The sequence below is a fragment of the Diceros bicornis genome, chromosome X, assembly GCF_020826845.1.
Source record: "Diceros bicornis minor isolate mBicDic1 chromosome X, mDicBic1.mat.cur, whole genome shotgun sequence".
Taxonomy (NCBI): Eukaryota; Metazoa; Chordata; class Mammalia; order Perissodactyla; family Rhinocerotidae; genus Diceros; species Diceros bicornis.
In genome coordinates, this window is record NC_080781.1 from 11884701 (window position 1) to 11909285 (window position 24585).

Genomic DNA, 24585 nt, shown 5'->3' on the forward strand with positions numbered 1-24585 from the left:
GTATTCAGTGTACACTGTCTCATACTGGTTGAGCAGTCTCTCCAAAACCCAGTTCCAGAAAATAATTGCGATGTAATCCCATATCTTTGCTGGCTTAAGCTTATGTTCAGTAGTGCTGCACTTGACACGATGAGAAATGTTAGATCATGTTCCACATTATCTTGTATGTTGGAAAGTAAGATGACATATGCAGGAGATCTGTGGCTATAATGGGAGTGGATTGTATACTGGGGAAATAGTTATGTAAACTTTTCAAGTTCCATGTTTCCAAAGATAAATATTAGATTTTGTATGCTAATAGAGACAGGAATACATCTGTCTCTGATACTTTATTTTCTAGAATAACAAATAGTACAAAATACCTGTGTCATATTTCTATTGGAATACAGATGTCAGAAATACTAACAGCTTTTTTTCAGCTACATAATCACAAATCAATTTTACCTAATAGAAATTCTAATCCACTCTGTGCCTCATCCCAAACAGGTTCATTTGCTCATTTCTCATCACTTATTAGTTACTGCCATCACTGCATGCCATGCCATTAAACCCCAGGATGCAAAAACATGTATTTTACAATCCCCTATCAATTTTACAATTTGATAGCTAAAGTATCGGTGACAAATTGTAAGCATATAATGTAAAAACATAAGACATTTAGCCTCCAACCACTCCTTGCTATGAAAAGAGTAGTCATTTATTTTCAAAATGGGAGCTTGAGTTTTTATAAACTTGTTATTCATTCTTATTAGCTATTATGATTCTACATCAATGGTCAAAACTATTACTAAATAAATGGTCACTGATCAGTGATCTTTGTATGTATAGGCAAACAGGAACTCAGATAAACCAAAAGAGAATATAATCAAAAATTATTTTATACTTGGCTCTGAATTCATAGTGATTATCCTTTTGTCATCAGCAGGTTTATCTTCCTACGTGTATTTTTTTTAGGCTATTATTAAACGTGGTTGGCTCTCAACTGACTGTGGGGAGATGTGACTCATATGGATGACAGTGAGAAAAGAAAATAGGATAAAAAGTGAGTCATGAAAAATAAAGAATTGACCATACAGTTACTTACACACACACACATACATATGAATATTTTAATTTATAAACACTGCAGTCCCTGAGCCAATGCTCCACTATGCTGATAGTACAGTTGCTCCAGAGCCTACGGCAACACTCTTCAGGAGTAGGCATGCACATTGCCCTTTAGAAGTAAGGCATGCTTGTTATAGAAAAGATAGAAAATACAGAAAATGTCATTAATGTTAACCATCGAGTAAATAACTGTTAAGACTTTGGTGTATTTCCTTCCAGTCTTTTTTTCTATCCACATTTGTAGGCAAACCCATACACATGCACACACAAAAAACTGAGATCAAACTTTTATACAGTTCTATACTATGTGCTATTTCCCATGGCATTAAAATCTATCCTGAACGTAATTTGCAATGACTTAGTCTATCTTATGTATTAATCATCATTTATTTTACCACCTTGGATATTTAGGATTTTCTTTTTTGCTTTTGTAAATATGATCATTATAAATATATTTGTATATGAGTGTTTGTGTCTCACCACATTCTGGAAGACACACATACATATTTTTTAAAATCTTATTTTGCAATGGAAAAAAGAAGGAACTGAGGACGATTAGAGTAAATGAGGGACGATCTATGGGAAGATGCCCAGTGGCATGTATGCTCCATTCAGGCAAAAACTTTGTCTTGTTCATCACGTTAATTTCAGCACCTAGAACAGTGTGTGACTTAGACTAGATGACCAATAAATCCTCATTGAAGGGATAAATAAATTAATTAATGAACAGCCATGTTCCCCCATGTGAGAACACGTAAAAGATAGAGTAGACTTGAAGCAGAATTTACAGGTAAAAGTTTTACAGAAAAATATTAGAGTTTTAATATATGAAAGAATCTCATAATAATATGACATATACTATAGAGGAATGGAATTACTCTAAAGGAGTATGTCTTCCTTTCCAGAAGTTCTCAAGTAGACTTTGGGAAATTAAGAATATACCCACGAAGATGTATTTTGAAACACAGGCAGGCCTGGATCTAAATCTTAGAGCCTTTACTTCACTCAATCTCTCTAAGCCTGTTTCCTCAGTTCTAAAATGAGAATAATGTTATCGACTGCTTTCAAAAATTAAATGAGGATGAGATGAGGCATTACTTATATAAATTGTTTAGCCCAGTTTTTGTACATGGTAGGCACTCAATTTATTCTGGTTATTTTTGTTGTTATTGCTCCCTGTCCATAATATAAGGGAAAAGACTGCTCCATGGGATGGGAAGTTATGTTAGAAGACTCATAAAGGGCCTTATGAATAGAAGAAGCTGTGTTCTTTGGATGGCCCATTATCTGGTTATAGTCATGCTGCCAATGAGATGAGCCAAAGTTTATTGTATGCGTGTGTGTACACATGTGTGTGTTTTTCATAGGTATGTAGTTCATTGAATGGGTTAAGCTCTACAGGGTCTGAATAAGCAATGGCTCTGTTCTTCTACAATCACTGCCATTAAACATCCTCAGTTGGTTCTGTTTTCCCTGCCCCTGGAGGACGCTTCAGGAAGATTCCATAGATTCTCAGTTGCTACACGCTATGGCATTAGACCCAGAATGAACAAACATGTATTTTATAATTTAATAGACAGCTAAAGTATTGGTGTTAAATACTTTAGGACAGTCCATTCAAATTTTTAAAAAAATCATCTAGCCTGAAACAAAACTTCAGTCTCACACGCAATTCAATGCTTTTTCCCTCCCTTGCCCCCAGCTCAGGCCTGACCTTTGGCTTGAAGATGTGCAGCAAGGTGGGCCCTTTGCCTTTCCAATTCTCTTCTCCACTCCTGTTGCTGACTTCACCACTGTTCAGGGGTGAGGGTGAAAGGATGGATGGAAGAAAGTTGTATGTGACTGATTCTGTTGTATTGTAACTCTTGCCTTCTCTAATGGCAAGCCTCCAAATGCCGGCTTTCTTGTGAGTTGAACTTGAGTTCTTTGGAGATTTCAGGGGGTCACACATACTATACCATTCCTGGATGAATAATACACTCTCTGGCTGATGTCTTACAATCGCCTCTTAGCTATCGCCTCCTAGCAGCACCTCCCATACAACTTCATACTCCCGGGGTCTCCTTACTCAAGTAGACAGCCCTCCTGGTTGATATGTTTTCAAGATGATTCACATCTGGCTATCTTCCACACCATTTATTTGGCCCACCAAGAACGTACGTTCTTGTCTTGCTAAATAGTGGAAATGCAACTTAACTGTTAACCTTTCTGCCTTCACCCCAGCATCTTGGGTATTCAAGCTAGCCTACTGCCTTCAGAATTTATCCAGGTAAGAAACAAGTATTGGTGTTCATGTTTTCGTATAAAACTCAAACTGCTGAGGACACATGACAGGCTCTCCTAAGAACTCTTTTCCTCTCTGATCCAGGGGCAACTTGTTAGAATTTCAGCAGCTCAGCAGATAGATGACAAGTGGAGGAGATGCCAGACTCTTCTCTTATTGGGGTGGGGTAAATCACCTTCTCCCCGTCGTTAGGAGAGTAGGGAAAAACGCCACAGCATTGTCAACATCCACAAATTCCATTACTTCAATTAATTCTTGTCAAGTGTCTAGTCTTCTATTACAATACACGGTGTTGGGTATAATGGTCTCTAGATAGCATTTGCTATCTTCTAGAAAGTCCTGCATCCTGCATGCATATGTGTAGTATCCCGTCAGAGTGAGGCTTTTGTCAAAATTCTCAGACAATGATATCCCATTCCCATACTGTTACACTTATAAACATACTTAATTTTAGAGTTTTATGCTTATGAGGGCAAGGATTCCACTGATTTTTTGTCCATGTTTACATACCTACCACTTAGCACAACACCTGACTCATAGTAGGTACTCAGTAAAGAGTTGGTTAATGAATGAATAAACAGTGTTGAAAAGACTTGTAGGCAAGTGGTATTCTAGGTGTAATTTAATTGGCGGTTAATTCATCCATTCATTTATTCAACTTTTATTGAATGTCTTCTCTGTACCATGCATTGTGCTAGGGGCTGGGGAAATCAAAGATAAATAAAACATAGACCCTGCCCTCACGGGCTTGTAATCTGATATGCCAGAGACAGACACTTGGAATGGTGATTTTTAAACAATGTGGAATATAAGGACATCAAGGAGGACACCTAACCTATTAAGCAGAGGAGGGAGAAATGGAGAGGGAGGAAGAAAGGAGAGAGGAAGGGAGCCAGAGAAGGAGGGAGAGAAAGAGCAGTGTTAGGAAAATGGCCTGAAGCGGGGAGCCTGAGATGAATCTATGAAGCAGATTAAACAGGTGAAGTAGGAGGACGTAAAAATCATTCCAGGCAATGAGGACTTCCTACTCATAATATTTGGACTACACTTACAAAATAAGCTTTTCTAGAAGACAATCTGGGCAGGTTTCCAACATGCTTCACAAATTTTAAAAGCATTTCAAGTAAGAAACTTGTGTTTACTGATTCCATGTTAATTTCCTGCCTTCCTGCCAACCAAAGCTTTTTGTAGTTTTTGTTTTGTTTGGTCTGGTTTTGTTTGGTTTGATTTTCAGAAGTTCAATCTCTTCCCTAAATACAGGAAAATGAAATACAGCATGATATCTGTTCCATAGGTACCTTTCCACTTGAAGTTGTAAAATTGTTTTTTTTAAATATACATCTCAGCCAACCTTCAAGAAGCTATTCTGCTGGTAATGTTCTAACCATTTGGAGCATAAAACCCCTAGTGGCAGACTAAAGGCTGGGTGTATTGTTGTCTTTCCAACCCGCAGGAAAATATCAGGATGAATTGAATAGAAGGCTGTGAGACATCAGGCAGGCTTTGAGTGTAGCCAAACAGTGTTAAAGAATTATTTTCCTTTACTCTGTGCTTGTTATTATAGCTGAATGATTTGCGGCCACTCCTAACTGTCTTGAGTCCTTATTTGTGGCTGTAGCCCAGAGACTGTAGAGGTGAGAGTAAGCATTGGTAGGGGACAATTGGGATGGCACAAGTGTGCAGGTGACTCTGACAGGTCCATAACCATCTCCTCAGAGCAAGGATCCAGAAGCATTATCTTTAGCCATTATTAATGGAGATGCCCTATTTCCTATATAAGGAAATGTCCCCTTACTTTTCAGCCATCTGGTCGACTAAGACCAGCTGGACCATTTCAAGCAGCTGCCAAACCCAGGACAGCTTGGATTTAAAACAAAAGAGGCCACCACATTTGGTCTTGCTTTATTCCCACAAGAATGTTTCTATCTAGAGACTGCAGTAAGAGAAACTATGAAAGCAGTAAGACTGATACGTACAGAAGTTTTGAAATAAGGATTTGTTTGGATGTCTGTTTTAACTCTAAAAAATAGAAATGATTGCTCTTTGAATCAGGTACATCCCTGGCTGATTGGAATGAATTTCCTAGGTCATACTGGTATTTCCGAAAGAGGCTGGGAAAATTTTTGTTCTGTAAAATAAGGATTTGACTAAGTTCTTGGATAAAAGATTGAAAAATAAGAAAGCCAAGCTTTGGCAAATTGATTAGCAGGCCTGCTTGCTTTAGCCAGATGTCTGCCTATGTGGGAGACTTCATAAACTTTCCCTTCTGACGTTTCCTGAGCCACAGCAAATTGAGGAGTTGTTGATGTAGTGAATGTGTGATAAGAATATGCAAAGAGATGACATGTGTGAATTCTCTTGGGACAGAGCTGAAGCACCATTGGCACTTTAGTTCAAGACTGTTGTTGGCAGCCTTTACAGGGAAGCTGACAGTGGGAGAAGCTACCCAGGCTGTGCTTTTGCTTAAGTCCTAATGAGGTTTATAAATCTTTTTGGGATAGCATTTTGAGGTTCAGGATTATTTTGAACTCTCTCTCTTTCCATTTCACTAAAATGGGTAACTCTATCTGGGTCATACAGCCTAAATGTCTTCAGTTCTTATAAACGCCACACAGTGAGGAAAAAATAAACTATTATGAAGCATGTAATACATACTCAGGATATAAACATAAAGAAACAGAACTTCTGTCCTTAAGAAGACTGACATATACATAAAAGATTATAATTCAGTAAAATAAGGGCAATGCGGTAATCTTCTACAAAAATGGTTGTAATAATTCCCCTCTCTGTATCCATATCCTTTGGGTAATAGCTCCCTCTCACATTGACTGTCAACTTGACCATGTGACTTGTCTTGGCCAATGGGACAATGGCAAACATGAAATCAGCAGAATATTGAGAAATGCTCACATATTGTAGCTAGCTTTCTCTTGCTGGTCTCGGGATCCTATGAATACCACCATGTGAATAAGGCCAGGCTAGCCTGTTGAATGGTGCGAGAGACATGGCCCAGTTATATCAATTACCAAGATGACAGCCAGCTAACCACTACTTCCTTGCTCACTGCCCCAGGCACACTGGCCTCCTTGTTGTTTCCTGAATATGCCAGGCACATGCTGTCATCCCTGGGCCTTTGCAATGACTGTTCTCTGTGCCTGGAATGCTCTCCCCCCAGATATTCACATGACTAACTTCTCCACCTTTTCCAAGTCTTTATTCAGATTTAACCTTCTCAACAAAGCCTGTTCTGACCATGATCACCTCACCTATTCCCTCATCAACACCTTGAGCTAACTCAACTTTTCAATTTTGTTTCCCCACCGCATTTTATCACCTTGTAGTAACACTATGATTTATATCAAACCCTATTATGGATTATGTTTATTGTATATTGTCTGTTTCCCTTAGCTTGACTATGAGCTCCATGAAGGCAAAGATCTTTATCTGGCTTGCTCCCTATAACAGCACCTAGCCTATAGTATATGCTCAATAAATATTTGTTGTTTGAATGAATGAATATATACATCTCTAAAGTTTAGTCATTGAGAAAAATCCACCTAACCTTTCTCTAGGATATGGAACAAATTAAAGGGAACCCACATAGCTGGGGGCCCATCTTTCCTTAACTGACTGTTCTTTACCACAGAGAATCCTGGCTGCCTATATTATGTTACTCTAACATCATAACATTTTTATAAAGTTTTACTTCTCTGATTGCATCAATTAGTGTTATATTCATTTTTCTTTGATAGCTCTTTCTTATAGAGCAATCTAACCAAAGAAATAATAAAATAGCAATGGTTTAGATGAGAGGGCATCCAGACAGGCTATTTTTATCTCAGTTTTGCTTCCTCAGCACTGTCACAACTGATTTGGGAGGTTTCTCAGTGTGCTGATGCAAGCATCCATTTCCCCCTCTCGCTCCTCCAGTTTGTTTGTATGCAAGCGTATTCTTTGAATTCTGATAAGGGCATTCAGGGTCTCCTCATTTGAGCTCTCTACAGCCATTCTGGGCCAGAGGTGCTGCCCCATACTCTTCCATTCTGGCCCAAACATCATAAAATTTACTCTCTTTTCTTTATCTGACACAAACCAAGTGGGTTTTTGTTTTCCTCTGATTTTAATGTGTCTTTAAAGACTATCTGTGCATTTGAAACTAAAGATTGCTTTGGACTGCATCTAGGACTTGAGAGGCCATGAGCTCCAATCTGAGGCAAACTGCATGATATGCCTAAAGCAAACCATTTTCCATCTCTCACAAAAAAGGGTGAGGAGGGGCAACTCCAGTTTGCTTTCCAAAATTGACTATGCCTCAATGAAACCAGAATATCAAAATACTTTCCAAACTATACATGAACTGATCTTATAAAATCTTTAACTTTGTGTTGTTAGCAGAAGAGGGGCCTCAGCAATCCTCTTAAGGATGGGAAAACTGATGACTATGAAGGTTAATTTACTTTCCATTTTTTAAGATCCGCTGAAGTGGTTGCCACTTCTTGCATGAAGCCCTCATGGATCTCCATCAAATGTAAATGGCCTCTTTCTTCCTTGCCTCCATGGCACTTTGTGTTTTAAATCAATCATTGCACTCGGACTTGTGGGTTAGTGATCAGGGCCCATGTGTACTTGCCCTAATATATTATAAACTCCTTGCGAGAGGACCAAGTATTGTTCAACTCTGCATGACTCATGTGACTTACATAGAAAAGGCCCTCAGTAGTTGTTTTTGAAGTACTATAAGGGGACTATGTTCAATGGTTCCTGATGGTCTGTGATCAGAGCAAGAATTAGTGCTGGAGCTTAATTGGCCTGATAAGGAAGTGTCGCTAAAGCAGAGGTCTCAACCTTTGCTGTGCATTAGAATCAGCTGAGGAGATTTTAAAGCTTTCCCAGATTCAACCACAAATAAATTAAATCAAACTATCTGGCAGTAGGGTCCAGGTATCAGAAATTTATAAAGCTGCCCAGGTGATTTTAATGTGCAGCCAGGGCTGAGAACTGTGGCTCTAAATTTTGTTGTTGTCTGGGGAAGTGTTTTCACTGTGTTTATCATGTCCCACAATATATATTCATTTAAACTTCACAATAACCCTATCAACTATATCCTGTTATTATCCTTGCTTTGTAGATGAGGATACTAAAGCACAGAGGGGTTAAATAACTTGCTCAAGTTCACACAGAGCTAGACCTTGAATCCAGGCAGTCTGACTCTGAGTTCGTATGCTTAATTGCTACGCCACACCACCTTTCATAGTTAAGAGTTGTTGAGTTCCTTCTACATGCCTGGCACCATGCTAAACCCTTTACATAGGTTATCTCACAGGAAACATATGAGGTAAGTACTATTTGCATCACCAATTTATAGGTAGGGAATCTGAAACATAAAGAGGTTAAGCAATTTGCCCACAGTTTTGTTTTTAGCAAGTGAAGAATGAAGATTCAAACCACTGGTCAATTCAAATCCTCCAAAAGGAAGAACTAAGAATTTTAAGTTCCATCACATTGTCCATACCATGCTAATTACAGGTGAAAGCTTTTGACTGTGAGATAAGTTATTTTCCAGGCTCTGAAATTCCTGTCTTTTGGGCGTGCATATTGCATTCACTGTATTATATGCAGTTGGAATCTTTGTTCATCATTTTGATGAAGAGACAATGCTTGCCTGATTGCCCTTCCTCTTTCATATTAAGAATAATTTATAATGGTTCCAGAGGCTTCCGTTACACATTCCTCCACAGCAGACTTTCTAACTGAATTCAGTTGTTGTTTATTGCTTCCATAAGCTGGAATGTAGCCATTTTAACCATCATTTTCATCAACTCACATGTGTGATTATGTTAAGAGCCCAGCCAGGTCTAAGCCATTATCATTTAACAGCAACTAAAAAGTTGAACAAGGGGCCGGCCCCGTGGCAGAGCGGTTAAGTGTGCGTGCTCCGCTACTGGTGGCCCAGGTTTGGATCCCGGGCGTGCACCGACACACCACTTGTCCGGCCATGCTGAGGCGGCATCCCACATACAGCAACTAGGAGGATGTGCAGCTATGACATACAACTATCTACTGGGGGGCTTTGGGGAGAAAGAGGGGGAAAAAAAGGAGGAGGATTGGCATGGATGTTAGCTCAGGGCTGATCTTACAAAAGAAAAAAAAAAGTTGAACAAAAGCAGATTGGATGACCATCAACAATAAAATGGTTAAATAAAATTGTGGCCTATTCATACAATGAAATACTAGATGGAAATAAAAATTAAGAACTGCAGTACCATATAACAGAGATGAATCTCTCAAATCTAAGGTTGAGGAAAAGTTAACAAGCACAAAAAAAATTCACAGGCGAAATTAATACATGGTGTTTGAACTAGAATTCTGGTTGGGTTTGGCAAGTAGAGAGGGGCTAGTGATTGGGAGCAACCATGAAGGGATTGAGCTTCAAGGGGCAAGTAATATTCTATTTCTTGACCTGGGTGGTGTTTATATTGGTGTGTTCCTTTTGTGGCAATTCATTGAATTATACAGTTGTGATCCTGGTACTTTTTTTTCCAATATGAATAAGATGTTTTATTTATAAAAAGATAAATAAAGATTATTTGGTAAAGCAAAGAAATATAGGTTCCTCAAATAAATTTACAGGAACATTTTGGCACAAGCCCATTCGTTCTTCTTCTTTTTAATTCTGGTACATTAAAATATTTTAATAAAGAAGTTAAAAAAAACAGATTGCACCAATAATGAATAAACAGTAGAGAATACTCATACACCTTAGGTAGTTTCCTCTTCTTCCTTTTTCAGGATAAAAATAACAAAAGCTGATATTTATTGACTCTAGGTTCTAGACCTGCCACTAAGTGCTTTTCATTCGTATATTATTTAATCCTCTCAACAATCCTATGAGCTGGATATTGGTCCCATTTTCTAGATAATTAAGACTCAAAGTTATACAACTAATAAGTGCCAAAGCCAGAATTCAAACTGAACTGGACTCTAAACTCTATTCCTTTCTTACTATGCTACTCTTCTCACTTTTTAATCACTAATATCCCTTCAGTCTTTAAAATGGATGTACTTTATGCTTGTTGCAGCTTATATGATTGAGGGTTGATTGATGGGACTCAAAGGATTTGGTAACCTAGAGATTCCTTCCATATTCTCAAATTATGGTCCACCGTTTTGAGTAATCATAATGAATCTTCTGTCCAGTTTTGACTCCTCCCTGAAACAGTACTACCATTTATTTTGCTTTCCACCACTGTTTCCTGCTCATTTCCTAAACAATCTTTTCTTATGGAAAGGGAAATGAATAGCTTTCTGTCATTCGAGTGAATCTGAAGGTACAAGATACTAAATAGAAATTGGTGCCTAATGTTTCTTGCCTTATGTAACCCTAATTAAAAGATCCCTAAAAAAAGGAATTAACGTTTTGTAATTGACCCATATAGAAGACTATTCCCCTTTACCCGTACATTTTATTGTAAGTTCCAAACCAGATTCATGGATTTCTCTTTTTATGGGACCCCGTAGAAGGTAAAGCTCTGCAAATATGGAAATACGTGTTATAGGATTAGTCTTTACTCATTGATTCAGTTTATATAATATTCACAGTATATCCTGTATTCTAAGATACACTTTTTCCTATTTTCACAGCTCTTAGTTTGGGTTACAGCTTAAAATTGAAGGCAAATCAGAATTTAATTGGAGGTGTTTTTTTCTTTCTTAGTGTCGTGTAAAATTATGGTGCATCCTACAATAACTAGCATCTTAGATTTCATGAACTACTATACTGAACTTCTAGAGCCAGCCATTGTGCTTGGCACTTGGCATACGGAAGTGAGTAAAATAGACATGCTTTCAGTCCTCAGAGAGCTCATATCCCACTGGAGTGACAAATATTGAGCATGTAATTAGCTGATAATGCTTTTTAAGAAGTAATTTTGGGTGCTATGGGAGCATGTAAAAAGGAAACGGATGCTTGTCCAAGGGTCAGAAAAGGCTTTTCTCAAGGAAGTGAAGTCTGAGTGGGACTTGAAGGCTAAGTAAGAGGTGCCTAGATGAAGGTGGCAGAGGATGATCCCAGATGAGGAAAGAACTGGTCTGTAGGATTTGAGGGTGGCAAGAGCCAGTAAACTTCAGGGAATTAGAAAGAATGAAAGAAAACGTGGCCAGAATGTAGAGAACTAAAGAGGAAGTGGCAAACACAAAGGTCACACAAAACCTTGTAGGCCTTGGTAGGATGTTTGAATTTTCTTATCATGGGGACATAACATGATATATCTATTTAAAAAGGCCATGATGACCACTGTGTGGAGTAAGATTTGAGAGGGGCCAAGGTAGATGCAGAGAGACTAGTTGGGGAACTACAGCAATAACTAGGAAGAGAGAGTATTGATGGTGGGAATGAAGAGAAATGGATACATTTGAGATAAATTTCAGAGGTAGAATGGGACATAGTCATGGACTATAGTCATGCATCACTTAATGATGGAGATACATTCTGAGAAATGCGTCATCAGGCGATTTTGTCATTGTGTGAATATCATAGTGTGTACTTAAACAAACCTAGATGATATAGCCTACTGCACACCTATGCTATATGGTACTAATCTTATAGGACCACCGCCATATATGCAGTCCATCATTGACCAAAACATCCTTATGTGGTACATGACTGTATATATAAGGGATTGGTAAAGACAGAAATGGAGCCAAAGTCAACTACCAGAGGAAAACTCATTCTAAGGGAATTAAAAATTAGGGGCAGTAGGCTTGAGCCAAGGACAACATCTCAGGATTGGAAAAAGTAGGTGTTTTGAGTACAGCCTTGGATCTGTAGCTCAGACATGACCACTAGGGGAGGAAGGCTGTGAAGAACAATGGAAAGCCTCCTCCACAAAGCACTGGGAGCACAAGAAGCACTGATTTGTAGCTTACGTATCAAAGAGTAATGTCATTAGGTGCTGAAGCATACTTCCCCATTCAGGGTTACTGTCAGAGCACAGTGGATTGAGTAGTACCCATTTGAACCAGAGAATTAGTGTGAGAGTCCATTGCCTATGGTTGGCATCAACAGTAACTGCAGCCCTACTTTTGTGACACCACCAACCTATGGGTTCACGACCATTAGCCCTTGGCAGAAAACCCCACCAAGGGGTTTCTTAATCGGGATGTTTAGACCATTTACATTTAATATGATTATTGATATGGTTAGGTTTAAATCTATCATTTTACTATGTCTTTTATTTGTTCCATCTGTTCTTTAAGCTTTTTCCTCTTTTCCTACCTTCTTTTGGATATAGTGCTTTTTGTTGTTGTATGTGATATCCTTCATTGGCCTGTTGTCCATAATTCTTTTTGTGATTGCTTTAGGGTTTATAATATATATATATTTTAATTCATCCCAGTCTACTTTCAACTAATAACCCCTTTTCATATAGTATAAGAGCCCTACAAAGCAAACTTCCATTTTGTCTCTCACAACTTTTGTGCTACTGTTGTCACATATTTTATTTCTACATATATTGTAAACCCTACATTTCATTATTATTTTTGTCTAAACAATTTTGTTTTAAATGATTCAATAATTTGAAAAATATCTTTTATATTCACCTTCATAGTTACCATTTCCACTGTGCTTCTTTCCTTGGGGACCAGATACATGTACCAGATGTATGCACCAGATACATAATTCCATCTGGTATCATTTTTATTTTGACTTCTTTTAACATTTCTTATAGTACAAATCTGCTGGTGATGAATTCTTTCAGCTTTTGTATGTCTGAAAAGTCTTCTATTTCACATTTGTTTTGGAGAGATATTTTTATTGGATATAAAATACTAGAAATTTTTTCCAATCAGTACTTTAAAGATATTGCTCCATTGTCTTCTCACTTGCACTGTTTCCAATTTAAAAATCTGCTGTCATCTTTTTTTCTTGTGTACATAATGTCTTTTTTCCTCTGGTCATCTTAACTATTTTCTTTTTATCCCTGGTTTTCAGCAATTTGATTATTATCAGCCTCAAGGTAGTTTTCTTAATTTTTCTTGTGCCTGGGGTTCATTGGGCTTAGATGTGTAGATTAATAGTTTTCATCAAATTTGGAAAATTTTTATCTATTAGTTTTTCAAATAATTTTTCTGTACCCATCTCCTCTCATTCAGAGAATTGATTTACATATATATTAGGTCACTTGACCTTCTTCCAAAGCTCACTGAGCCTCTGTTCTTTTTGTGATCTTCTTTTTTCTGTGTGTTTCATTTTAGTTTCTATTGTCATATTTTCAAATTCACTAATCTTTTCTTCTGTAATGTCTAACCTGCCATAAATCCCAATCCAGTGTATTTTTCACTTCAGGAATTTATTTTTCATCTCTACAAGTTTGATATGGGTCTTTTTTGCATCTGCCATGTCTCGTTACTCTGTTCAGTCTTCTCTCTAGCTTTTCGACTATAGAGAATACAATTATATAATGATTGTTTTAATGTTCTTATCTGCTAATGCTAACATCTGTGTCAATTCTGGGTTGGTTTCGATTGGTTTATTTTTTTCTTAATTTTGTGTCTTTTCATGCTTCTTTGCATGTCTGGCAATGTTTTTTAGATGCCAGACATTGTAGTTTTTACTTTGTTGGGTGCTGGATTTATTTTTATTTCTATAAAAATTATTGATATGCTTTGAGACACAGTTAAATTACTTGGAAACAGCTTGATCCTTTTGATCTTGCTTTTGATCTGTTAGGTAGGATCAGAGCAACAATTTAGTTAAGGCAAGACCCTTCTGAATACTCTAATGCCCCATGAATGATCAGGTTTTCTAATCTGGCTTGGAAAAACAAGCACTATTCTCAGCGCTGTGAGTACCCCATGTACTGTTTCCTCTAGGTCTTTTTGGCAGTTCTTTCCCTGGCCTCAGTTGCTTTCCTCACACGTATGCACTTATCAGTACTTTGCTTACTGCTCCAGAGGAACCCTCTTCAGGCCTCTGGAGTTCTCTCTCTCTCTCCCTGCAATTCTTTCCACTCTGTTACTCTATCATCTGAACTCTAGCTTCTGTGGACTCCCCAGACCCTCAGCTCCATCTCTTCAATTTTGGGAGTTTGTTGGATTCTGGTTAGGTTCCTCCTCTCTGCATCATGACCTGAAAACTCTCTTAAGACAGTAAGCTGGAGCAATAGTAGGACTTACCTCACTTGTTTCCATCTTTCAGGGATCATTGTCCTTTTTGCCTAATGTCTAGTGCCTTGAAAATCATTTTTTCATGTTTTGTCCAGATTTTTTAGTTGATTCAGGATGGAGGGTAAATCTGGTCCCTGTTACTCCATCTTGGTCTTAAGTGGAAGTCACAGCTATGGTTTTGAATCCTTGATTTATTTTTAAAATTTGACATGGAATACAAATAAATTGAATGTGACAATTTAGATAATTGAAAAAATTATCAGAACCAGCATTAGCTTGTAAATGATGAGTACAGTTGTTCTAACCAATGAAGACTGCATTTATTGAATACACAATCTATGGACTCTAAGACTGAGAACAAATGTTTTGTAGAGAAATTAATAATTGGTATGTTTGGGCACAAATATTAATGTCCTAATGGGAAAATCAGTCTTGCTGTACAAAAAGTTTCATCAAAAGATTTGCTTCAAAGTGGTATATTCCAACATATTTAGGCTTATAATTGACTGATTATTCTTAACTCTTTTTGTTTATAACACACTGGACTGCTTTGGGAAGAGGGGACCTTATCTCCCATTCAGCAACTCCTCCTCACATGTCAATTTCTCTTAGTGGTTCCTGCTTGCCCCCATGGATTTGGTCACTAAATTGCATAGTTATTTACTTTAAATAGGTTCAAGTCAATTCAATAAATATTCAAGGTAAACCTACTATGTTAGGCATTAAGTAGGCTGAAAAGATAGTAAGACGGTCCCTGCTCTTGAGGAATTTATAATCTAGTACATGAGTCAACAAATATAATCTGAAAAATGCTAGATAGTAAATATTTTAGGTGTTGTGGGCCATAAGGTCTCTGTCACAACTACTCAACTCTGCAGTTGTAGCGCAAAGGCAGCCACAGACAATACATAAACAAATGAGTGTGGCCATGTTCCAATAAAACCCCTGAACTAATAGGAAGAAGCGGAGAAGTACATAGAACAATATATGTGTTGCAAAGATGACCAGAAGCAAGTGCTATGAGGTGTCAAAGAAGGGAGATTCATATCTTAATACCTTGTTTGTAAAAAACAAGGAATGACTTAATGGAGGCAGCAATATTTGAGTTGATATATTAAGATTAGATAGAATTAAAATGAGCAGAAATGATAGGGAAAGACCTGAAATAAATATCAGAGATGAGTAAGCACTGAAGACTGTTGGGAAGAAGTAAGTAGTCCTATTTAGCTGGACTGTTGATTACACTCAGGAGTGAGGTGGAAAAACAAGGAAATGTAAGGCCTTTGGATCCCCCCCAGAGAGAAATAATTTCTTCCTCCTCTAGAGTGGTTAAGTTCCTCTGTTTGGTCCTTTATCTCATTCTGCTTTATACTATGGTTAGTTTTGTGCTTCTCTTTGTTCCTCTACTAGACAATCTTCACCTTTAAGGCAATAATTATATATTGGTCATCTCTGATTCTCCACTGTTTCTAACACAAAGATGGAATCCAGCAGCAGAGCAAAAATATTTGTGAGATTAATAAATGAAACCATCCACTTCAGCCCAAACCATTTGGGCTTACTAACTAGACACTGAGGCCCCAGAGAAATAGTTTAAAGACTAGCTAACTGACAAGGAATGGAAATGTTCACTGGTTACAACAGTAGCATCTTTATTTTTCAACAAGGATCTTGGTAACAGATTTTGCAATTGTGCATCGGTTAATTCCTTTAATTCCTCCATCATGTAGATTTGACCATAATTAGTAGCCACTTGAAATACAGCTTCCAAGTTGAAATTCTCCAAAGTCTATTTCAAGGGGAAAATCCATATAGATAAGTACTGGGTTTTATTTTTTAGTCAAAAGGTTAATTAAGTGAATTAATCCTTATGTTTGAATATATTTTTGCGTGGAATTTTGAATAAATAATTTAAATGGGTTAAAATCAAATCAGTGTAGTATTAAAATGAATAGTAAAGCTTAGGAAATGAGTACAAATCTTATGTGTTCTATTAATTATGCAGCAGCAGACAAAATTGCCTATGGCAAATTTAACCTGAGAGGACAGGAAAGCTGATCAAGATTCTCGAATCCTCCTGTAATTGCTAGTATCTCTGTAGAAATTATTTTGTAAAATATATAGTGTTTCACAAATACATAGTTTTTGAGCGGTTCTTTAAAGAAAAACATCAAGTGGTTAGCATTTAAATAAACTTTCTGAATTGCAATGAGAGTAAATAACTGTGCAATAATAAATCGGCTTTGTCATGTCCACTGTGAAAATGAAGATAGACAGCAAAAATGAAATCTGACTACACACGTGTGGCTGAGAGAAGAGGTGGCCCAGACTCATTTAATGAAGATTTTCTAGGAGCAAATAGTGACACCATCCATCAGCGGGATCTGTTTACATAACACCCGTGTGTCTGTGAGACTACATAGGTGGTAGCTTATGGGTAGGAACCTTCTTTTGTTAGTAAATGTCACCAAATAAGCAAATAGAAATATGAAAGCCGAAGCCTCTGTCACTATTCAGAAGAAAATGGATTATATAATGAGGATATAACGTACACTTCAAAATATGAGAATGCAAGACAATTTTTGTCATGGTCTTTGAGGGCCTCCAGAGAAATGTTAATTTATTTTTCATGTAAAATTAATTAGGTCATGTGTGATGTATGTCTCGTGTTATCTCTATTGGAAACAACTCCTAAGGAGGAGTTTTGAGTATATGTCTCCCATCCCCAAGTAATGGGGATCAAATACTGCAGTTTGAATTGAGAGCAAAGAGATGCTGCCCCTCATGCCCAAGTAGAATCACTGCTTCTGGTCTTCCCTGGCCATATTGAGATTGGGTCAAAAAAAACCATAATGACAGGGGTATGTCAAAGGGACAGAAGCCAACTGAATGAGTTCCCAGTGGCCAAAGCTGGAACAATTTAAGCAACAAAGTAAAGTAGTATTGGATTATAACCCATATTACAAAATAAATATCCATGAGTCCGTACTGATATAAATAAATGATTGGATAAAAATCGTCAGGAGACAGTAGACAAATCTCTGATGCAGAAGAATTCCAAACAATTTATGTAGATAGTCTACCCTCAAGGAGGTGGAGCATAATTCCCCACTTCTTAAGTGTGGGCTGTACATAGAGACTCCCTTCCAAAGAGGACAGTATGGAAAGGGGAAAAAAGAATAATTTCACAGTGGAGAAACCTGACAAACACTACCTCAGCCAGGTGATCAAGGTCAACAGCAACAGTGATAAGTCAGGTTGATAGTATGTACCCTTGATATAATGTGATGAGAAGGAAAATTTACCTCTGTAGTCTTCCTTCCCCAAACCCCAAACCGTGGTCTAATCACGAGAAAAACATCGGACAGTTCCCAATTGAGGCACATTCTACAAAATGCCTAACCAGTACTCCTAAAAACTGTTGAGGTCATGAAAATCAAGGAAAGTCTGAGAAACTGTCACAGCCAAAAGGAGCCTAAGGAGAGACAACAACTAAATGTAATATGGTATCTTGGATGGGATCCTTGAACAACAAAAATTAGGTAAAAACTAAGGTATCAATATTGGTTCCTTAGGTGCAAGAAATGGACCACACCAAAGTAAGATGGGAAACTGGGTGCAGGGTGTGTGGAAACTCTCTGTGCTACCTTTGCAACTTTCTATAAATCTAAAATTATTCTAACCTTTTTTTGAAAACTTTATTTTAAAAAGTGATATCTATTTTAAAGAAAGTGAAATGTCTTATAGAATCTAAGAATTGATGTATACCTGGGCATCCAAACTGGACTGGAGGAATGGAAAGGACTAGGGGAATCCTCTTTCTCTGTTTCTAAGTAAGAGACCTGATTTGGTTTATTTTCTCTCTCACTCTTCCTTGTCTCTTATCCACACAGGGTAGAAAGCCTGGTTGTAGACAGTACCGAGATGTTCATGTTATATAATTCCAGGCACCTGAAGAGGGACTGCTCTTTCTTTCTGGCCCAATTCCAAATTCCCAGAGGAAAGGATCACCCATTTTGGGACAAGAGTCCACCTCTGTTTCCATCAACTGTGATAGGCAGGGTCAGGGAAAGGACTCTAATTAGCCTAGCTTAGGTTGCCTGTTCACCCTGGACAAATCAATTACCATCAAGGGAATAGAGTTATATGTATGTACATGGTTGCCCAGACATCCTCCCCTGTGGATGGTGGGGAGCTGTGGGGAGCTGTGGGGAGGTGGGGCAAGGAAGAGAAGGAGTTTCTCCCAGGGTAGAGAGTAGTAGGGAGGGAAAGGGAGCTCTCACCCAATAAACGAATGACCATAAAGCATCTAAGATCGAGGAGGGAAAAGTAGACTTAATAAGAAACAAATATTTAGCACTTCTGAAAATGTACAGGTCCAAAATCTCTTATCCACACTTCTGAAATCCCAAAAGCTCTGAAAACCAAAAGGTTTTCCACAGCTCATTTGGCAGCAAACCTGTCCTGAACTGATGGGAGGCTAATTATAGGCTCTACATATCTCATTTAGTGTGAACGTTCACACCATTTGCCAAAGAAATATTAATGTGTTTGATTACAGTGTCTTCCCTAAGCCCTACTAGAAGTAAGTAATATATAATAAATTGTATATGTTACAGTATTACCTTAATGAAATCTGAAAAAACTCTGAATTACAGTGCTTAATTGCTCCCATGGGTTTCATATAAGGGTTACATATATAATAGTACATATATTGAAGAACATAAATGTCAATTTCTATTTAGCTCTGAAAACAAGAGCCACAAAAATGAAAACCATACAAGAAAACAAAGAAAAAACAACTTTAAAACACTGAAAGGAAAATACACAATATCTATGCTAGTTTTGGGGGATAGGCTAACTCTATAAATAATAATACCTTATTTTTACATAATGTTTACAGTCTTCAAATCTCTTTTACATTCTTTATTTTTTTAATCATCAAGACAAGTCTCGGACATAAGCAGGGCAAATACTATTACTGCCTTTTATGGATAACAGAGGAGCACCCAGAGAAGATTCTACTAGAGAAAGGATAGGGTCTCACTTGCATGTCTCCTTATCACTAATTGAATGCCCTTCAACTCTGGCATCTGTATCTCAGATGGAAAGGGGTAATTGAATTGGAATTTTTAGCATGTAGGTGAAAACTAAAGCTACTTAATATGGGGTTTCTTCGATGTTTTGAGGACTACGAAACGGAAGGTTTGCCAAGGATCCTTGGGAAAGGTGGTAGTGAAGCAGCCTTCTGCAGTAGGATAAAACATCCAGGGTTCAGATTTCCTTGGATCTGGATCCCTTATTAGCTGTTAAGTGCCCTCGTTCAGCCCAATTATAATAGCTACTTCTCAAGGCTGCTGTGGGGTCCTGCATGACATATTCCATAAGTCTTTCATGGTGTATTCCGTAAAAGGTAGTTCTCTTCTCTTCTCCTTCAAACTCCTGCCTATCTTTCTCAGGAAGTCACCCAAACTCCTTCCCAGGTGACTCTTAATGGGAATCACATCCCCCATGCTGGGAAATATGACGCTGTAGACCATACACATTATCAAGACAGACACCCACTGGGTACCCAGCATAGCACAGAGCTGGGTGTAAAGCAGGTGCTCAATATGATATTTGTTGAATGAATAACTAGAGGAAGATCGGGGATTTCCCATTGGAGGAAATCACACATTAGAGGCAAGGAAACCCTCAACATTTAATTAGTTAAACTATGTGATGTAACACTCTTAGAAAAAATTCCCTCCTGCACTGCGATTATTTATGGTTTTCTCTATTCAGTGATAATGCTTTTCTATTTCAGTGTCAGTTGGGAATCCCAGGGACAATCATTAAAGCCAGCTCTTCAGTTCTGGGCCCTGTGCCCCTCTGCTTACTACTCAAATGCTGCCCATCATTAGCAATTCTGAGACTTGTGTTGCCTTCGTGAGATTCAAAATTCTTATAAATGCCTGAAAACCCCACAGAAAGGACTGAAATCTGTCTAAATTTGAGGAGAGTTTAATCGTATTTAAATAAATTCTCGTTTGTTTGCTATATTTGTTCTTTTATCCTTAGTGTGAATGTTTACATACAGCTTTTTAAAAATCTTGTATTACTTTGCAAAATATTTGTAATAAAAAGAACTGCTATAACAGATGTCAAAATATTCATAGTAAAAAAAGTTTTTGTATGATGTTTAGAGCAAGTATATTTTATATGTGAATTTCACATATTTGGTGATTCATTCAGTATTTTAATATTGAAATTCAATTTTCATTCCTAATTGGAAGAATATTTTGCAACTCTAAACAGAGTGCCATTGCATGGTTTCTTCCTCTTTCATGGCCATAGTATAGAAACACACAATCGAAACCACAGCATGTAGATACACGTTTTAAATGGATAAAAATTTTAATGTCTGCTTTCCTTAAAGATTTGTGCTTTTGGTCAAAAAAAGAAGCAAGTCTCAAACTGCCAATTGCTTTGCCAGAAGATAGGCAAAATATAGCAGGTATTTTTAAGGGAGGAAATGTGCAATGCCTCAATGTTTTTGTTTGGAAGATGTCTAGAATTATGTGGTAAACTTATCACAACAAAAATAATCAACAAGTATATTGCTTGCACCATGAGGAAAGGAATATCATGCAAATGAAAAGGAAGTAAAAAAGAGCTAAAATGTCCTGTTTAATCACAGGTAAAAATTTTCCCAGGCACAAGTCTTCTTTTCCTTTTTAATGGAGTAAAAATATACATACACTAAAATGCATAAAATGCCCTCATGTTAAGTGTTCCACTCAATGAATTTTTATATGTATATACATTTCAGATTGAGAGAGTATTCCTAGTACCCTGGAAAGTTTTTTTATTTCTCCTTCACAGTCAATACCTCCCCCCAAAAGTAACCACTGTTCTGACTTATTTAACTATTGGTTAGTTTTGCCTCTTCTTGAATTTCATATAAATGGAATTTTATAGTATTATTCTTTTATGACTGGCTTCTTTCACGGAACCTAACGTCTGTGGGATGTATCCATGTTGTTTGTGTAGCTATAATTTGTTCCTTTTGTTGTCCATTCTCCTGTTGATGGGCATCACTTCCAGGTTTTAGTCTATTATGTGTTAAATCTGCTATGAACATTTGATACATAAGTTTTGGTGGACATATATACTTATCTATCTTGAGAATATGTATCTATGAGTGGAATTGCTGGGTCACAGGGTATGAATATGCTTGGCTTCAGTATATATTGACAGTTTTCCCAATTGGTTGAAACAATTTACACTTCCCTAGCAATGTACAAGAGTTCCAGTTGCTCCACATCTGTGTCAGCACTCATTATTGTCAATCTTTTTTCATTTGGGCCATTCAAATGGTATTTAGAGGTAGCTCATTGTGGTTTTAACCTGTGTGCCTTAAATGACTAATGATGATGAGAACCTTTTCATATGCTTAGTGGCAATTTAGTTATCTTCTTTTGTGAAGTGCTTGTTCTAAGTTTTTGCCCATTATACTATTACCCATGCGCAATTTTTGATTTGAACTCTATTATCCAAGTACTCTATGTTGAGTTCTACGTAATTTTAGTAAACCAATCTAAGAGGTTTTTCAGGGGTAATAATTTTTGCCTTTTTATAAGTTCTCTGTGGTGTTTTCAAAAACAGTGATTTCAAAATGACCATGTTTTTCAAGTGCAGAATTCTATACAGTAGGATCCCAATCTTGCATATGTTATCAGAAGTGAAGTAAAATACCACACAGTTTGATGGTTCAGATCATAGACTCTGAAGCCAATATGTCTGGGTTCAAGACACATGATGTTGGGGCCGGCACCGTGGTTTAGCGGTTAAGTGCGCGCACTCCGCGACTGGCTGCTCAGGTTCGGACCCCGGGTGAACACCGATGCACCGCTTCTCCGGCCATGCTGCGGCCGCGTCCCACATACAGCAACTAGAAGGATGTACAACTATGACATACAACTATCTATTGGGGCTTTGGGGAAAAAAAGGAGGAGGATTGGCAATAGATGTTAGCTCAGAGCTGGTCTTCCTCAGCAAAAAGAGGAGGATTAGCATGGATGTTAGCTCAGAGCTGATCTTCCTCAAAAAAAAAAAAAAAGACACATGACATTGGTTGTATTTACATGCCTCTGATACCTCATCTGTATAATGGAGATCATGACAGGACTTGCCTCATAGCGTTGTGGAGCTCATTGGGTTAACCTATATAAAGCTCTTAGAGTGACGTGTAGTGTACAGCAAGCCCTTGAAAAGTACTGGTTATTGATAACATTATTTTGGGTGCCAGGTTAGGTCCTAATTGTACCTGTTCAATCAAGAGAAGGTTAGAATATTATCCAACGAATTGCGGAAGCATTCACATGTAGATCTGGACCACTCAAACAAAAACCAGGAAATTGGATGTGAATCTCCAGAACTGGCTATGTGAAATGACCACTAAAATGATCACTGAAGCCTGTTAAAAATGTTCTTTCTGGTTCATTTGGCTTTGAGGATCCAGCATATGCCTAATGGCTCCATTGGTGTACGAATTAGGAGGGCCCAGGCCAAATTATACATATTCATGACTTGTAAATTGTTCAGTCTGGCTCTGAATAGGAACTAAAAGATTTAGGAGAAAAAGAGCAGCTCCCCTCCCAGGCAGCCCAAGACACAGAAATATTTCAATAAAATGGGAACTTGGGTCCCATAAGAATCATTTTGTAAAATCTATAATGCATTCCTATAAAGGTTATATATTCAAGGATATCCAAGTGGCCAGAGAGCACAAGTCAAATGTGGCAGGGGAGAAATTGCTTAAGTAAGAGCACTTCCTCTCTGTCAGTAAGTTAAAGGGGGCTGTGGACTTTTTCTCTCATTAAGTCCATCTGCCTAGGCTTGGTGCCCAGCAGTTCTTCTGCTAATGAGAATCTGCTCTTCCTAATACTGGCAGAAATAAGTCTTCATCTCAACCCCTTTGCATGTGCCAGTGTCCTGTCAGAAACAATTTTTCAGGAAACAGACATTTCAAGGCACAACCAGCTATGGTCATTCAGTCACCCAGCTCCTCAGTCATTTGATGCAATGAGGACAGAGGACAGTGCTGACTGATTGTCCTTCCTCTGCTGACTCATTAGATTCAGAAGGGAATCACATTCTTTATTATCCAATACCATCAGGATGTTAGCTTCTCATAAATGCTCACTTAAGAATGTGCAATGATTTGCACTTGGTCATGATTTTTTTTCACAATTCATCAAGTTATGGCTACATGGATTTCTTGCTATTAATATGTCCACTGAGCAGATAATTATTTTTATTTTGCTTAGGTTTTTTTTTTTAATTTCTACTTCATGGATTTTAAGAAAATGATTCTTGAGAATTACTTGGCTCAAAGGAAAGACAGTTCTGGAATCCTTTTTCATGTGTTTATTGACCTGGCATGGTAGGCAGAATTCTAAAAATGCCATTTTGACCCATATTCTGTGAATGTGATGAAATATCACTTCCGTGATTGTGTTATGTTGTATGGCACAGTTGACCCTACCAAAGGGATATGATCTGGGTGGGCCAGGTCTAATCACATGAGCCCTTAAAAGCAGAAAAGAGGAAGTCAGAGATTTGAAGCAGAAGGGAGATTCAACTCGGGCTTAAAGATAGAGGAGCTCATAAGAGAAGAAGTGTGGGCAGCCTTAAGGAGTTGAGAGAGGCCCCTGTCTGGCAGTGATCAAGGAAACAGGTACCTAAGTCCTATAACAACAAGGAATTGAATTCTGCCGATAATAGAAATGAGCTTGGAAGAGGACTCCAAGCTCAAGATGAGAATACAGCTGGACAACATGTTGACTTCAGCCTTGTGAGACCCTGAGTAGAGAACCCAGCCATGCTGAGCCAGACTTACAAGCTACAGAAATGAGCTAATAAATGAGTGTTGTTTCAAGCCACTAAATTCATGGTAATATGTTACACAGCAATAGAAAACTAATACACCTGGTTTCTTCTCTTTTCATTATTTTAAATGGACAAGCAAAAGAAGAAGATTGGGT

At 37.8% G+C, this 24585-nt stretch overlaps 1 protein-coding gene across 1 annotated transcript in view; it reads left to right on the forward strand.

Annotated features, from left to right (window-relative positions):
- Window positions 1-24585, forward strand: part of GLRA2 (glycine receptor alpha 2) — a 179804-nt gene that overhangs the window by 73488 nt on the left and 81731 nt on the right. The window lies entirely within an intron of this gene.